We start from the raw sequence: 6,000 nt of genomic DNA on the forward strand, positions 1-6,000 counted from the left end.
TTGACCATCGGCACCTGATACATGTGGCACTGTGACCTGTTGATGTGCGCTGTCCGGAGGCGGCATTAACGGAGAACACTGAGCCGGTGATCTTTTATTAAGATGTATGTGATCTTTTACTCGTATAAAAAGTGTATATGTCAGTTACTCTTACTTGCGCCCTCCATTTTCTTCTTTTATATATATATATATATATATATATATATATATATTCCAACAATGGTCGGCACTCACATAAGTCCCATGATGTAAACTTGCCACGGTGCTACATCTAAAGTGTGTGTATATATATATATATATATATATATATGTGTACACACACAATGTAGGTCAGACGTGCGTTACTGCGGCCTGTGGGTGGGAAAGGCTGCTTTTAAGGTGATTATAATAGCTGTTACAAATCCCCCCCCCCCAATATAATTTATTAAGTTTACAATTGGTGGCGAGCTGAATGATGAGGGGAAAGTCCGAAGGAGTACGGATGGGCCCCCCTATCTTAAGTTCCCCGGGCCCCCCCAAGGCTTAATCCTGCCCCCTCTGGCACTGCGGGGTAATGTGTATCTGGCACTGTGGGTCAATGTGAATCTGGCACTGTGGGGCAATGTGAATCTGGCACTGTGGGGAAATGTGAATCTGGCACTGTGGGGAAATGTGAATCTGGCACTGTGGGGAAATGTGGATCTGGCACTGTGGGGCAATGTGGATCTGGCACTGTGGGGCATTTGTGTATCTGGTACTGTGGCGGCATATGTGTATCTGGCACTGCACCACTGGGGGCATATGTGTAACTGGCACTGCACTATTGGGGGTATTTGTGGATCACATCCCATTTTAATTGCCCATTCCCTATGTGGCATGTGGCCACACCCATTTTTTGGCAAGTGCACACAGTACCACTAAGGGGCATATCAACTGGGGACATAACTACTGGGGGCATAACTACTGTGGGGAAAACTACTGGGGCATATCTACTGGGGGGCAGGCTAATTTTTAAATTGATAATTTTTGTATGGCCCCCGAAGGATTTTATAGATATCCAAATGGCACTTGGTAGAAAAAAAGGTTCCCCACCCCTGTTCTAGAAGATAATAACTAAAATCTGATTGGTTAGTATGGGCAACATCTCCACTTCTGAAAACCTGCACTTTAGTAAATATACCCCTTAGGTTTGCAATTCACCACTATATTGTACTTAAAAAAACAACAATACATTATAAGCCTTTGACAAAATGTCCTTTTGCAGGGACAGCTTTTCAGAAGTACAAGATAATTCCCTGCTTCATCTGCATGCTATCCCTAGTGTCTCTTCAAACCCAACCTCCTCCCCGTACCCTTCATCCTCTCCCTCAGTAGTCTCCTCTGCCTTCATGCATATTTTCCCCCGGAGTCAGGTGTCCCCTCTGCTTATGATTAATTCCTCCCTGCATCCACTAATACCACTTTCAGACAGAAAAATCTCAATTCCCGTTTTTTCCCCGGTTTTGTGAAGCCGGAAAAAACCCGGGTTACAGTTCCTAACCCCACTTCACACAGCACATTTAACCCGGATTATTCCTGGGTCAACCCCTTTCTGACAAAATCCGTGTCAGCCCTGCAATAGACTTGTGTTTCATAAGAAATGGACTGTTTTTATGGCACACAGAGATGAGGTCATGAAAAGTGGGTGATGACTGATCCCAGCATTGCATTAACCATGGCCAACGAGCAGGGTCGTTTTAAGAGAGGAGGAGGCCCGTGTTCAGCCTCCACCGTCGGGCCCCCTCCTCTCTGCTTGGAGAGCTGTAGAGTCTGAGCTCTAGTGGGCTCAGACTCTACTGCGCATGCACAGATCTCCGGGAAAATGGCGCAGCGGCCATTTTCCCTGGGATTTCTCTACTGCGCATGCTCAGAACTCCGTGAAAATGGCCGCTGAGCCATTTTCACTGTGTTCTAATAGCGCTGCGGATGCCGGTGCTGGACTACGGAGGGGTGAGTATTTAAAAAATGGGTGCATTGTGTGCGGTGGGGGCCCCCTCTGGACTCAGGGGCCCATGTGCACCACACACACTGCACCCATTATAGAAACGCCAGTGCTGACGAGTTACTACTGAGTAGCCCGGAGTTCCTGAGTTCTTGCTGCTTTTTGCTGTTTCACACAGCAACTGAGAGCCTGATGCATCTGCTTGCTCCCTGATCTCTTCCTCCTTCCAGTGTGCCATGCTGTCTCTCTCATCCGTCTCACCTGCAGCACAATTGTGACCGGGTCGGACCCTTTCAGACAGCCTGCAACCCGTGTATGATCCGGGAAAAACCCAGGTAGAAACCTGGGTTGAAGTCCCGGGAATTAAGTCCCGTGTTGACTCTTTCAGACAGAAAAAAATCCTGGGTCGACCTTTCCAGAGCCGGGAAATTACCTGGGTTCTTTTCTCTGTCTGAAAGGGGGTATAACCGGTGTCTCCTCTAACCTCCTCTCGCACCCCCCTCCCTACATCCCCCCAAGCATCATCACCCCTGGTGTCTCCTCTCCCACCCGTGTTTACTCTCGCTCCCTGCATCCTTCTGCTCCCTCCTCATTATCCCTTACACTGTCTCTCCACTCATTGTCCACAGTGGCTTTAAATCCTGTGTTCTGACAGAACTAGGGGTGAATGTATGAAAGTACATTAGGAGTTTACTGGTAACTGCGCATGTTACGTGCTGCAGTTACCATTTCTTCCCTATATATTAATGTGGGGTTGTGTGGTAAATGATGGAGGAGCTATGCTCCGTGTCATTATTGCCACTCCTATCTGTAAGACAGGGCCCCAATGTGCCAACCAATGTATGAACGGCCAGTGCCACTGACTGTTGTATTTTCATACAGATTTTTTTTCTCACATCTTCAGAGCAAGTCTGATTTTTCCTAAAATTGTTATTATTAGAAAAACCATCAGGACTTGCTCTGGAATCCCAGCAGCATTCACGTTCAAAGGAGGACTAATTAAACAATTGGAAGTTTAGCTTCACAATAAAATCACGCACATATACCTACATACAGTGTATGATTGGTTCTCAATAAGATGTTTGATACCCCTTTTCCACTGCAATAACGGGTCGTACCCAGGACCTGTATATGGGTCCTTCCCGGGTGGGACCCAGTATGAGACCTCTTTCAGACTGCGGGTTGGTGATGTCAACGGTGACGCATCCCAGGGGCGATGCTTGGATATGAGGATCTCCAAGAGCCGCCTCTTCCTATACAATTAACCATAAATGCCAGCTTTTTGGCTGCTATCTCCGGGAGTGATCAGCCAGGTCGGCTCACCAGGGAATAGGGCTCTGCAAAAGGGGGGGGTCCGTTGGCATGAAGACGCAACTGCATCATTGCTGCTCCACCACCAGCTATTAAATGCCTACATTACCGGCAGTGCAAAGTGGGGGCAGGGGGCAGGGCTACGATGTGATTCACAGCAAATAGCGTTATCACCCCGCCCACTGGTCGTGGGTGTGGGCATGTGCAGGGAGTGCAAGTAAATTGTGGGAGACAAGCCTTAGAAAGCTGAATATGCAAACTGCAAGTAGCCACTTGGTGGGAGTGTTGCTAGCAACCTGGGTTGTTGTGTTGTTCCTAGGACAAGCTGGACCTGTGACATATAACCATTCTCAGGCTATTGTTGGCTCTGTGACCCAGAAGTGAACATCTGCTAATCATGTGACTTGGGAAAAACGAGCAGAATACTAAGGTTCTCTCTGCATGTTACGTCACTGTGAATATTCCTGATGATATTAGTCACCGTGTGTTGCATGTGTTTTCTTGTGCTTTGTAATGTCCAATATCTCCAGAAGGGAACAAAATTTCTTAGCTGTGGAACACATAACAAGACTTAGCTGATCTAAGGGGGTAATTCCAAGTTGATCGCAGCAGGATTTTTTTTTAGCAGTTGGGCAAAACCATGTGCACTGCAGGGGAGGCAGATATAACATGTGCAGAGAGAGTTAGATTTGGGTGGGTTATTTTGTTTCTGTGCAGGGTAAATCTTTATTTTTACACTGCAATTTAGATTGCAGATTGAACACACCACACCCAAATCTAACTCTCTCTGCACATGTTATATCTGCCTCCCCTGCAGTGCACATGGTTTTGCCCAACTGTTAAAAAAAATCCTGCTGTGATCAACTCAGAATTACCCCCTAAGTTGGCACAATAAAGACAATTTGAACGACAAAATAAATCCATGCTTTTGAAGTTTTTCTAATGTAAATTATATGATTACAAGTATGTATAGCAAATGATTTTTTGCAGGAGAGAACCAAATTGCAACTTATTGTTGTGGCACATTGTAGCCTCCTAATATTTTCCATAGTACTACTTTTTGTGGGTGTCCCTGTCCCACTCCTGGAGCACCCCCCCCCCCCCCTCCCCAACGCAGAATACCAGAACTATAATTTACAGGAGACTTCTGTGGGTTGCCAGGATCTCTCCCAACTTGAAATGATCTGATGGCCCTATCTTGTTTACAGTAAGCTGTCATGTCTACATCTACAGTATACTGGATTTAGAGGTCAGTGGTAGGGTAGCTACTCAGCAGAGTGTGTACACAGTGCCGGACTGGGGCATGAAGGGCCCACCGGGGGAATGCTGATGTAGGGGCCCATGCTTATGGGTGTGGCCAGGCTACAGTGGGGGCATGGCCAGCCACCACAGAGGTTTGGAAAACCATTACAGAGTACATGTTCTGTGCCCCTTGGTAAATATATAATAAACTATATTCTTGTGAAGTATAATGTAACATATATATAATGCATAATTGAAGTGCACTAGGATACAGTCTGGAACCTGATCCCTAGAAGAGAAGGAGGGCCCACAGGTTTCCCCTGTTCCCGTGTGGGCCAGTCCGACCCTGTGTGTAGACGATGTGTACCCAGCACGATATCAGCGGCGATGGGACCTGGTGGTGGGGCTGGCATTGGCAAGTGCAAACACACTTGCCGATGCCGACAATGATGACGGGCCTTGCTAGATGTTGCTGATGGCGTGCATACACACTAGATGATTTGAACTATGTGCCATTCTGATCAGTCAGAATCGGGCACATTGTTCACGATATTGTCTAGCGTGTACCTGGCATTATACTCAGCAGAGGAACTAGTGGCGGTGCAGCCGGTGTATTGCACCGGGGCCCGTTGCTATTAAGGGGACCACAGCCATCAGCTTTACATTGAGTGAAACAGACTCATTATTCCACAGCTGACCCACTCCGTGGGCCATGATAAGAACTCCTCCCATCTGTCTCCCAAGTGACTGCTGGGGACTGGCTGGCTGCTGGTGCTTAGGGGGAGGCAGTGCCGCCAGGGATGATGATCACGGACAGGCATATAGAAGGAACAGAAGTACTGTAAGTAAATTTATGAATGTCACTGAGTGCAGCTACCTCATTTCTTTCATCCATTGGCTCCCCAGTCACCCACTTTCTTCCTGTCACCCACTATCTCCCTTTCACACATTCTCTCCGTGACCCCTGCCTCCCCAGTCACCCACAATCTCCTGTCACCCTTTCCCAGTCATTCACTATCATCCGCTCACCCTCTCTGTCACCCACTATGTCTGTGATCCCTGCCTCCCCAGTCACCCACTATCTCCGTCACCCTGTAATCCACTATCTTCATCAACCCTACCTCCCCAGTCACCCACTATCTCGCTGTCACCCTCTCCCAGTCATCCACTATCATCCGCTCACCCTCTCTGTCACCCACTATCTCCCTGTCACCCACTGTCTCCCTGTCATCAACTATCTCCATCACCCCTGCCACCCTAGTCACCCATTATCTCCGTCACCCTCTCCGTTAGCCACTGTCTCCATATCAACCACAAGCTCCCTTTCACTCTCTTCCTGTCACCAACTATCTCTCTTTCACCATATGCCTCTCCCTGCCAACATCTGCCTCCCAGCCACCTCTACCTCTCACCTGCTGCCTCCCCAGTCACCACCTGTCTTTCCGTCACCCATGGCCTCTCGCGCGGACACCCACTGCTTCTCCCCA

At 48.1% G+C, this 6,000-nt stretch overlaps 1 protein-coding gene across 2 annotated transcripts in view; it reads left to right on the top strand.

Moving 5' to 3' along the window:
• LOC134900477 (protein TsetseEP-like) overlaps nucleotides 1-3,873 on the top strand; it is a 42,890-nt gene extending 39,017 nt beyond the window's left edge. The window contains exon 5 of one of the 2 annotated variants that reach the window (XR_010174041.1): nucleotides 3,591-3,873. The gene's annotated coding sequence lies outside the window, so the exon portion shown is untranslated. The remainder of the gene's footprint in view (nucleotides 1-3,590) is intronic. The other variant, XM_063914244.1, reaches the window with a different exon arrangement.
• Nucleotides 3,874-6,000: the final 2,127 nt, after the last annotated feature.

The sequence above is a fragment of the Pseudophryne corroboree genome, chromosome 1, assembly GCF_028390025.1.
Source record: "Pseudophryne corroboree isolate aPseCor3 chromosome 1, aPseCor3.hap2, whole genome shotgun sequence".
Lineage (NCBI taxonomy): Eukaryota > Metazoa > Chordata > Amphibia > Anura > Myobatrachidae > Pseudophryne > Pseudophryne corroboree.